Genomic DNA, 12,473 nt, shown 5'->3' on the forward strand with positions numbered 1-12,473 from the left:
GCACCCGAATCTCAAATCTATCTTGGAAAACAACCAACTCCAACTAGCTGTTCCAATAGATCATCAATCCTGAAGGGATACTAAAACCTGTCCTTGGTAGTGACCTTGGTTAACTGCTTACAGTCGCTACAAAGTCTCTAGAGTTCATCCTTCTTTTCCCGTAAGAACACTGGAACAAACCAGAGTGAGGTACTAGGTCGGATAAAACCCTTATCTACCAAGCCTCTTTACTGATCTTACTACTCTCACAACTCTACAGGTACCACTCTGTAGGGAAAGATAGAAATGGTTCTGGGTCCAGACACCACTTCTCATCCAAACTCTAACTTCCTGACAGATGGTAAACCTGACAGCTCATCTGGGAGATCATCTAAGAACTCTTTCTCTCTTTCTTACTCTGATCTAACACACTTACTTCCTCTTCTTGAGAAGGCTGCGCTCAGAGATGAGAGATTCATTCTCACTATACCTGGGTTTTAAAAACCTGAAGCCATAGCATCTCATAGCAACTCTCTCAACTCTATCGACTAACTCTTCTCTGAACCTCTAGCTACTAACAACAGACATCGAGGCTGGTTCCCTGACCCAACTGCTCAACTCTCACACAAGAGCTAGAACCCTCTGACAACTTTTCCTGAGCAACCTACGAGCCTGTAGGGCTGACATCAAACCTCTAGGCACTCAACTCTGTCCCTCCTAGAGACAACCTCTGATCCATCCTAACCTCTGGTCCTGACTACCTTATCTCAGCAGACTCGGTAGCACCTCGAGTAGCTAGCCAATCTAACACTAGAATGACGTCAAAACAGTCCAATCTAGAACCCAGAAGGTCAGTTGAAAGGCATCTACTCTCAACACATATAGAACTAAACCAGCAGACTAACTCTGCCACTGATGGATCATACTTGAGCCTACTGGCCCAAAAGAACACTCTAAGCCCAGAAGTTATCAACCCAACCTCACTACAGCTCTAGAAGCAACAAGGAAAAAGAAACACTAGGGTTCACAAAAACATACACATCAGAACATACAAAAGTGCGCATACCTGGCATCACTATGTTCGATGTGTCTACCCCTTGCTGAGCCTGGGTGAAAATCCGAGCCGGAGCTGACGGACTTCCTCCACGAGAACCCTCAAAAGGAAAGGCTAACCCTCTTCCTTCGCCTCGACTCCTAGTCTGCAACAAAACTGGAGCTGCTGGCTGAGCCGCTCTACCTGAAACTGCACGCTGGGACTGTGCCATCCGAGGCACACTAAGACACTCACGTGCTATGTGCCCCTCCTGACCGCACCTGTAACATGCTGTCGTCCCTGCCAGACAGACTCCTTTGTGTGATCTCCCACACCTCCTACATCTTGAACTGTCTAAGCCAGAGCTTGAATCAACACCACAACCTAAACTATCCTTTAACCTTTTCCAAAACTTACCCTTCTTTGACCTTCTCAGGCCTCTGTCCCCTTTTCCAGAGGTTTTCCCCCACTTAACTCCTCTCGAGGTAGCTGTACTCCAAGTGGAGGGATCATTTTCTCCTGAACCTGAGATCCTGGAAACTAGAGTTGGAGCACCTTCTTGGAATTCTCCCATGCCTTCTTCAAGCATGTTCACATCCAGACCTCTATCTCCCCTCTGCACATCTACTTCTACCTCCCTCCTATCTACTGACATTCTCCTCAAACTCATTTCTTCTCTGTTTACCTCAAAAGACCTCTCAGAGTCCCTTGATGTTCCCCACCTGTTGACTTCATCCGACTGTGCCCTTGGCAAAACATGGGGAAAGGTATCCGTACCTTCCCACTCATACGGATCCGATTCCACAGATTGACTAGCACCACACATCTTAGCTCTTCTGGAGAACAACACACAAGCATAAGCAACTATACGGTTCATAAGGAAACACATGAACCTACATCACATACATAACATATCATTAATGCACATGCATAAAATCATGGCATTCCACATCATCCTCAAGACAGGACTCTATATCCTATCCTAGTGGACATGATCTTGCCTATTGTGCTTGCCCTTCTATAACAACCTCTTTACGATGTGGGATATCTTTAATCCCTGAGCATCCTAGCTCAGTACATCGTACTCTTGAGGCCCTATGCTCTGATACCAACTGTAACAGCCCGAAAACCGATACCCCTCTGTAACGGCCCAAACTGCCCGGCGCTAGGATCCAGATCGGCTTAAGGCCGCCGGGACCCGTAGCAAGCCTAACCTGAACTCTGTGTACCTGCTAAAACCCATACATGATCCAACATAAACATAAACTGGAAAACCTTTTTCTCTTTAAAACTACCAGGCTTAACCAAATCAAACACTCAGATATACCAATCTGAAACAGCCCCCAGGGCCTACACCAATGATCCTTTCCGCTTTGGGTCAAGGGACTCAAACCCTTTCTTCCCTCACGGTCTGTTCTTGGGTCAAGGGATTCAAACCCTGTCTTCCCTCACAATTTCCTTTCTGGTTCAAGGGACTCTAACCTTTTCTTCCCAGTTCACTTTCATTAGAGTTTTATAAACACATCATACGTTAAACCTGGTTTGACACATTTCTCATCAAGAAACTTAAAACAGGATACATGCATAAGGGATTAAGCATACACTAGGGCATAGCACGACTCTATCCATTAACTGACTTTACACATCTATACATACTTTTACATACATTCCTTTAATTACAACATGTCCACACTAAGGAAACTACTCTATTACATCACATAGCGTCTACCCTTGACGCCTTCCTGATCCACCTCTGACCTGCAAAACTGGGGTTAAGGGAGAGGGATGAGCTACAAGAGCCCAGTGAATAGAAACAATGAAAACAATTCATTTATTACATACTCTCATGAAATGCGCCACAGCACAAACATTTCACATCACAGATTAGACATGACCTCAAAACTCCCTCTGTCGGCGCCCGATTCCCGAAGGAACTCACATAGGACTTTCACTGCCATGACAGATCTATGGGCTATTGATGTCTCCTGGGTCCAATCCACACCATCAATAAACAATGCAATGCAACATAGTCGTGATTCTAATACAATCACCCTAACACATATCATGATGAGTGCATGCGTATGCTGTAACCTTTTACTTTCTTATTATAAAAGATTAAGTTTAGTTCCACTCACCTGGCAGACGATGTACTGACTCTACAACAGCTAACACTGCTAAACACCTCGATGCCTCGGGTCCAATCCTACACAGGAGGACTCAAATGAGGTACCAAACATACTCTATCATAACTCTGAACATCTCCCCAAAACCCCTCTAAAACATCCTAGAACAATCACATAAAGCATGCAAAGGAAGGCTGAACAGGGCACCTTCGGCGGCAGGTTCGGCGGTCGAATGTCCCCTCTAGAGCCGAAACTCAGCTACCTTCGGCGGCATCTTCGGCGGCCGAAAGTCTCCTCCAGAGACAAAAGTCCAAAGGTTCGGGGGCAACCTTAGGCAGCCAAAACCACCTCCACAAGGGTTCGGCGGCCGAAACCCCTTTCGGGGGCCGAACCTGAGTTCATCCAAAACTCAGCCTCGTGCACAACCAAGCCTCCCAAGCCTCCAAACTCCCAAAACATGCATCCAACCCTTCCAAAACATGCATAAACACTTCCTCTAGCACATAGGAGCTTAAAACAAGCTTAAACTCCAAAAACTAACATCATACACATCAAATATGCACAAAGGGTACATAAACCCTAATATGCACAACCATGCAAACTCATGCAAAAACCTCCCTTTTCCCTTCATAAAACTCATGCAAAATATCATAAAACATAAGGATCTACACTTACCTTGTAACAGCCCGGAAACCGGTACCCTTCTGTAACGGCCCGAACCGCTACCGGCGCTAGGATCCAGGTCAGCTTAAGGCCGCTGGGACCCGTAGCAAGCCAAACATACATACTATTACCTGGTCAAAGCCCATACAAGATGAAACATAAACATAAAAACTGTAACATAAGATGTATAGACCGAGCTTGACCTGTATGCGATATAACTGTAAACATAAAGAACCCCCCTACTAGAGCCCTCATCAAAACTCTAGCTGGGTCAACATAACATACATCAAGCTGGGATCACATCCAAAGAACTAGAACCTAACCTGTGCATGCATCAGACCACCAGCATAAGACCTCTACTAGGGTCCTCATAAACAACTCTAGCGTGGTAAACAACACATGCCACAAGTTTAGTTGAACTCAACTCAACATAAAACCATAACATACATCATGTACTAAACAGGGACTAACCAAGTCTTAGGGCCAAGCACAGTTCTAATCCATAAACATATCTGTAACATACTTTACATATCATTCTCTTACAATCCATCATCTCAATTACATTACATTACATGTCCACACTAGAAGTACTAATCTATTACATAAGCATGACCTTATCTCTTGAGACTTCCCGAACGACTTCATACCTGCAACACTGGGGTTAGGGGAGAGGGGTGAGCTAAAAAGCCCAGTGAGTAGAAACAAAGAAAACAGTTCATTAATTACATGCTTTCATGGAATGCATCATAGCACAGACATTTCACATCAAGGACGGACTTGTCAGCAATAGCTCTCATTTCCATAAACAATCATGCAGTTGCCCGGACACGTGGCATGGGCAGCCCGGGACTTCATAACATGGTGCCAGAACGCGTGGCATGGGCAGCCCTGGACTTCATAGGTTACACACTGAGAGCTAGTGAGTCATCCAACATCCATCCACATCAACAGTAAAAATGCAATGCACCATATTCGTGATTACTAATGCAATACAACCTACATAAACATAGCATTTATGATGCATGGGTCATGCTAAACATTTTATTAAATTTAAAGCATAGTTCTGTTCCACTCACCTCTGGCAGACGCTCGACTGACTCTGCAACTGCTAAAACTGCCGGCCTCCTCGGTCCCTCGGGTCCAATCCTACACAGGCGGACTCGAATGAGGTGCCAAACACACTCTAACAACTCATAAGCAACTACCCAAAAACCCCCTAAAACATCACTTAAACATGCATAGAAAATAACCAAGAAAAGGCTGGACAGGGCACTTTCGGCGGCTGAACCCTCTCTCCAGAGACGAAACTCGGGCACTTTCGGCGGCACCTTCGGCGGCCGAAAGTCCTTCTCCAGAGACGAAAGTCAGGCACTTTCGGCGGCCGAAAGTCTGCTTTCAAGCCAAAACTCAACTTTCGGGGGCAAGGTTAGGCGGCCAAACCATGCATCCTCAGGCAGGTTCGGCGGCCGAAACCACCTTCGGCGGCCGAACCTGAGTTCATCCAGAACTCAGCCTTTGTGCATTTCAAGCCTCCCAAACCTTCTAGCACCCCAAAACAAGCACCAAACCTCCTAAAACATGCATTAACTATTCTACAACATGCAACCAAGCACATAGGGGTCTCAAACTATCTTAAACCCCAACAACATTACATTTATCATACAAAAACACACATTTACATAAAGGGTAACATAAACCGAAAACAACCAAAATCCTCACATACTCTCTCCCCATCATGCATACTCACTCCCACATGTATAGAGGAGCATAAACTTCCAACATATCGTCACATAACATACAATGGGCATAAAATAATCCACATAGACCCTATCATGCATATCTACCCATACTCAACCATAAAACCTTCATAAAAACTTAAGAAAAACCAAGATCTACACTTACCTCTTGAAGATCGAGGGTTTGTGCGAGCTCTAACTTGGAGATGGGAGGAACTAACCCCTGGGGTCTCCAAGCTCCCAAAACTTAGATCTAAGCTTGAAAACTCTTCAAAACAACCATGGAACTCATAAAAACATGAAGGAGATGAAGAAAAACATGAAAACGACCAAAGGAGGACAAAAACTCACCTGAGCTCGAGAATGGGGAGAAAACTCGCCCATTTTCGGTCTGAGGGGCTTTTATAGGTGGCCTGCTGAACCACCTTCGGCAGCCTAACGTGCCCCCTAAACTCATGCATGTTCGGCGGCCGAACTTGAGGTTCGACGGCCGAACCTTGGTGAGTTTAGACAAGGCTTTCGGAGGCTAAAAGCGCTCTCGAAACCTTCTCATGTTCTGCGGCCGAACTTGACTTTCGGCGGCCGAACCTGGTAAACGCCTCCTTGATCTTTTCTTTTCAAAACTCACTTCTTTTCCGTTTAAAACCATGAAGTCAGTAAAAACATTTTAGAAAACACATTTTACCCCTCTAGAAACCTCTGGCATCATCAGAGTTCTAGATTCCAACGGAGATTCCGCCGGAAAGTAGGGATTCCGATGCCGGAATCTAGCCGGGTATTACATACCTCTTGAAGAACAAAGGCTGGTGTGACCCTAAACTCGAAAATATGGAGATTCAAGCTCCAAACTTCTCCAAACTTCAAAACTCTTCAAAACCACACATAACCTATTAAAAACTTACTTAACTTTGAAAGATTTGAAATAAAACCATCAAAACGATCTAAGGAGGTCAAGAACTCACCTCTGCCCAAAGAGAGAGGAACCTCCTCTGCTTTCTGGACTCGGTGCCCCTTAAAAGATGGCCAACCGCCTCAGCTTCAGTGGCCAAACCTGCATGCGACACCATGCAACGTTCGGCGGCCGAACTTGGACTTTCGGAAGCCAACCTAAGGCACTTTCGGCGGCCATTACCTTCGGCGGCCGAACTTGGCCAAAGCCTCCTTGGTCTTTTCTCTTTAAAACTCAACTCTTTTCCTAAACCAAAACCTTAAAAACACTTAAAACATTTTAGAAAACCTTTCCTTTACCCTTTTAAGAATTTCGACATCTGAGATTTCACCGGAAGGTAGAAATTTCGATGCCTGAAACTAGCCGGGTATTACAGTCAAATTCTCAAATTCACGGCGTAGTGATTGAAGTTTGACCGTGACAGATTTATTTGTGCCTTGATATTCTTTCTGTAGTATCTCCCATGCCTCTTTGGAAGTGCTAGCTGTTGCAATTCGTGAGAATATTGTCTCATGAACAGCTTATTGAATGCTGAATAAGGCCTTGTTATCTTTTTTCTTGTTCTCTTTCAGCCTTGTTCATCAGTATCAAGATTTGCAACACCTTTTACAACTAATTCCCATACGTCTTGGGACTTGAAGAGTGTCTTCATTTTGATGCTCCAAAACTCATATTTCTCTCCATTGAAGATAGGTATGAGTGGCTGTATGGAAGAGAAAATACCATTCACAGTCATGACCTAATTTCCTATTGTGTTTCACTCCCTTACGTGTTTCTCTCTCTCTTTATTTTTACTCACACTAGCCTCGTCAAGACTCAAGAAACATACAAACTCTAATACCACAATTTTGGGCAAAAACAGAAACTTGATAACCACAACTCTGTATCAAGTTAGAGAATAAGAATAGAAAGATTAGGAGACTAATAAATAATGAAAGAAGATGAAAGAAACACTCTTATTGGATGATTAAATCAAGTGAATTTTTGGCTTATATATAGCCATATAATACTAGAAACTAAAGAAAAATATGACACTAATGTGCCTTGACTCAATAAATAATGAGAGAAAATAGGAGTATTATTAGCAACTATCTAACAAAGCATGGGCTGTAAAAAATATCTAACTTTGAATCAACTTCTATCAAAATAACCAATTAATCAAATCAAATCAAACCAAATATTTCAGTTCGATGTGATTCAATCCAGCTATTAATTCAATTCAATTCTATTTATAAAAAAATAAAGATTTTAATTTTTAATTTTTAAATTCGATTTAATTGCCCAGCTCTAACACCTATCATTATTGGCTGATGGAAACCGTTACTAGCATTTCATAACAATTATATTATCACTTGAGAATTAAAATTTTAATTTTAATGATTTTTAAAAAAAATATTCTCTCATTACTTTATTATAAAAATAATAAATTATAGTATTACTGGAAGTGCTTTCACGTTATTTTTATTCGTCGTAAATATTATTTATTCTTTATTAATAATATTTAATATTTTATTATTATAATAAATTATTATTAATTTTTTTTATATGAAAAAACAAGTTTATGGTAATAATATAATATATTGATTAAGAAAATTAATACTAAATATCAATAAAATAAAATCCTAATACTATTAGAACGTATCATTTAAGAGTACAATAATATTTCTAAACAATAATAGATAAAACTAGTAAAAAAGTTTCTAGAACAATTTTCTCGAATGTTAAATTTTAAATTGATACAAAAACCTTAACCTTGCAAATCTTTATTTATCGGTTTGAATTTTGAGAGAAAAATACAATAGAGTAAATAAAATATGAGAAATAATAGAAAATTTTATAACTTTTTTTTACAGAGAATAGGATGCGCCTTCTATTACATTTAAACTATAATTTCATTAATAAATAATTATTTATTATCGTGTTAAATTTCAATTAATTATCTAAATATTTTAAATTTAAATAATGAATTTCATTTTATAAAAAAAATAATTATTTATGAGAATGCGTTTAACATTTAATAAGATAAAAGTAAAAAGAATTAAATATAAAATAACTCTTTCAAAATTCTTCTACCTAAAAAACTTTTATTTTTTATTTTTTATGTTCTACGTAAAATATCACTTAAATTTTTAATAAAATATTTAATTTTAAATGATTAAGCATACTGATGAATTTGCATTAAAGATATGTTAAAGTAAATAGAATTTCATTAGAACTTCAAACTAAAATTGGGTTAAGAAGTAAATTAAACTCAAATTTTATATTGATAAGATTATATTATTGAAGTATTTTAAAATAAATAGAATTTCTGAGAAAAAATAAAATAAGTAGAACTTGGTTCTGATTTGATATTATCACTTAAGAACTAAAATTTTAATTTTAATAATTTTGAAAAAAAATTATTCTCTCATTGCTATATTATAAAAATAATAAATTATAGTATTACTCAACATGTTTTGTACGTCATTTTTATTTATTATAAATATCATTTATTTTTTATTAGTAATATTTAACGTTTTATTATTATAATAATTTGTTATCAATTGTTTTCATATGAAAAAAACCACTTTATAGTATTAATAGAATCTAATGATTAAGAATATCAACAAAATAAAATCCTAATACTATTACAACTATTAAACAATTCGATGATTAGAATATCAACTATTATTAAAATTATTTTTAAATTTAAAATCAATGATAAATAAGTTAGGGATATAACAGATGATTCTAATATTTTCTCTATTTCCACTTTTATATATAATATAGAAAAATTATACATAAAATGAAAAATAATAAAAAATATATGAATTTATTGATAATAATAATTCAATTAAATTAATATTAAAATTATTATTTTACTTTTAAATATAATATATCATAAAAAATTTTGGTTCTTAATATAAACTAATTACTTTTATATTTTATATACAAATTCTTTTATTTTTTTAAAAAAATATCATATAAATTACAATAAAAATTTAATAAATAAAATTTAAATGTTAAAAGACATATTTTATAAATAAAATTTAATCAAGAACTTCTTCAATTAATTTAAATTTAAATAGACTAAAAGTATAATTAAATAATTAAATTAAAAAATTTAAATTATAACAAATTGTAATTATTTTTTTTAAATTAGTTTAATTTATGATAAAACTTCAATACAAATAATTTAAATATTAAGAGAATTTTTTATGATAAAATTTAATTTAACTCTAAAAGAGATTTCTTTAATTAATATAAATTTAAATAGAATACTATATAATTAAATAATTAAATTAAACATTTTAAAAATAATAAATTTGTAATTAATAAAATATAGTAGAGGTAATTTAGAAAATCCTAATATTTATTCCTCTTTTTACTTTTATATATAATATAAATTAATTATAACTTTCTAAATTAAAACTTTATATTAATAAAGTATTAAAATTACAGAATATAATAGATAAATTAAAAATACTATAACTAATAATTTAGTAGCTATAATATTTATTATTATAAGATAAAAAAAGTATATATATGTATGAAAAATAAATATATTTTTAATTATTATATATATTATATAATAAATTAATAAATTTATAATTATTATTTAATATAATAAATTAATATATACACTTAATAATTAATTTACATACTAATTATAACAATTATATATAAATTATCAAACACGATAAAATCGGATATCAGTTACCAAATATCATTATATATTAGCTATTAACAATAATTACTAAAGGAATTTAACAATTAAAAAAAGAATTCTTTCATTCTTATTATTACTATTAAATTAAATTCTTATAAAAATTTTAATTCTAAAGAAATGAAATATATATATATATATATATATATATATATATTTTAAATATAATAAATTATAAGAAAAATTACTTTTTAGTCTTTGAAATTTAACGTAATTAATACTTCTGTCCCTTTATTTTAGCGACGTAACATTTAAGTTTCTCACTTTCTTTTCCGTTCAAATTTGTAGTTATTCCGTCCAAAATAGCCGTTTGGTCAAAGAGTCATAGGTGAGAGATGTGAATTTTTTTCCAAAATACCCTTAATGAACTTGTTAAAACCTTCTCAACGTGAAATCCTTCCAACTTTTTCTCTTTCATATATTCTCTATTTCTTTTTGTTCATTGTTGATTCTCCTTTTTTTTCTCTCTTTTTCATCTTTGTTCTCCTTCATATCTTTTTTATTTCCTTTTGGCATTGTTGATTTTCCATTTTTTTTTCTCTTTTCCATCTTTCTTCTCTTTCATATCTTCTCTATTTCCTTTCGGCCATTGTTGTGAATCATCACTGGAGAAGGAATATCTACTAAATGAAGTTAAGAAAATGAAGTCCTTCTACAACCAAATTCTTTAGTGAAGCATGTTAATAGCTAGAAACTATATCCGGTTTAAATCAATTAACCAATACCATTAAAGAAGGTTTCAACATAATCATTTTTGCTCAGAAATTTCTTAAAAAGTATGAAGTGAATTAAAAGATTCCGAGAAAATGAATGTTTACCACAACATTGAAGGAATATCCACTGAAATTGCCCTATTTCTGCAAGTCATAAGCAGTAAAATATTTGCAACAAGCAGACAGTAGAAGCTCACCTTCAACTTCTCTCAACACTCTTCTCTCTCCAAATCCACCACCACTTCCCCGATCAGCAGTACCGCCACCACCAATCTTCTAATCCCCACCTTGAAAACCCTTGACATACTTAATAGCATAAGCAAAAGTCACCATAGGATCCTCCCCAAGATTTTCTTGGCCTGTCCCCCATCTGAGGTCCCTAAAAACATTAATATTAGGAGCCCAAATCGTCAGCTTGCCCAATATGATACATTGCCCTAGCCTCAATAGCAACAAGTGATCCAATTAAGAACCAAAGCATCCTATTAAACAACTGATACAATAACTTGAGGGAAACTGTAGCTGAAGAAACAAGTCCACTTTCAAAGGAGACTCTAGGACCATTAGTGGCAATTCCATGGAGAGACTCAGACCACCATTCATAAGGTGGGATTCCAAGTCTTGGGATTCCTGAAACATTATTTGAGAGTTGTAAGTTCTTTTAGGGTCAATAGAGAGATGAGAGAGTGAGCTCTTGCAGAAACATAGAGAGATTTATTGCAGAAGGGGTAGGAGTTATGGTGAGGAGGCTGACATGGGAATTGAGGGATCAGTGATTTGGAGATGGAGAGTTGGAGAAATAGTATGAGGAAGAAGAAGAAGAAGAAGAAGAAGAAGAAGAAGAAGAAGAAGAAGAAGAAGAAGAAGAATTTACAGTGAAGAGGCAATCGATTTGGGTTTTGTGATTTTGAAATAGCGGAACTTTAGTGAAGGTCAATTATGTCAATTCACGTGTCTCAAAGGCTATTTTGGACGGAAAGAATTGGACAGAAAAAAAAGTGAGGGACTTAAGTGTTAGGTCGCCAAAATAGAGAGACAGAAGTGTTAATTACATTAAATCTCAAGAACTAAAAAGTAAATTTCCCTAAATTATAATTAAGGATAAACTGAAATTTAGTCCATCTAGTTTAGTGAAATATAATCTTTCGTCCCTCTTTTTTAAAAAATTGTCAATTTAATCACTGTGATTTTTAAAAACTATGCCATTGGTCCCTCCCGTTAGATCTTCAGTTAAGTCACCGTTAATTTTCAATTTATAAATTGGTCAATAGAAAGTTAAATAGAAAATTTCTAAATTGCCCTTTAACTAGCGGGAGGGGTGGATATTTTTTCCCTCTAATTATAGGAGGGGCTACTAATGACAGAAAAATTAATCAAGAATATTGACTAGTTGCTCACCCAATACTAGCGGCGGATGTGAGGGAAGATATCTGAGTAAGAATTGCTAGTGTGGCATTAGAGCTGCTGTGAGGATTTCTGAATCTGAAAGGAACAAGAACCCACTTTTTCGGCATCAATGGCTTCCATATCTCTTTTATAGCTTTTGCTTTTAATCCCAAAATCCATCTGAA

At 36.0% G+C, this 12,473-nt stretch overlaps 1 pseudogene; it reads right to left on the minus strand.

The window, feature by feature from the left end:
* Positions 1-6,859: 6,859 nt before the first annotated feature.
* LOC110618944 lies at positions 6,860-11,723 on the minus strand (annotated as a pseudogene).
* Positions 11,724-12,473: the final 750 nt, after the last annotated feature.

This window comes from Manihot esculenta, chromosome 7 (assembly GCF_001659605.2).
Source record: "Manihot esculenta cultivar AM560-2 chromosome 7, M.esculenta_v8, whole genome shotgun sequence".
NCBI classification, from domain to species: Eukaryota; Viridiplantae; Streptophyta; class Magnoliopsida; order Malpighiales; family Euphorbiaceae; genus Manihot; species Manihot esculenta.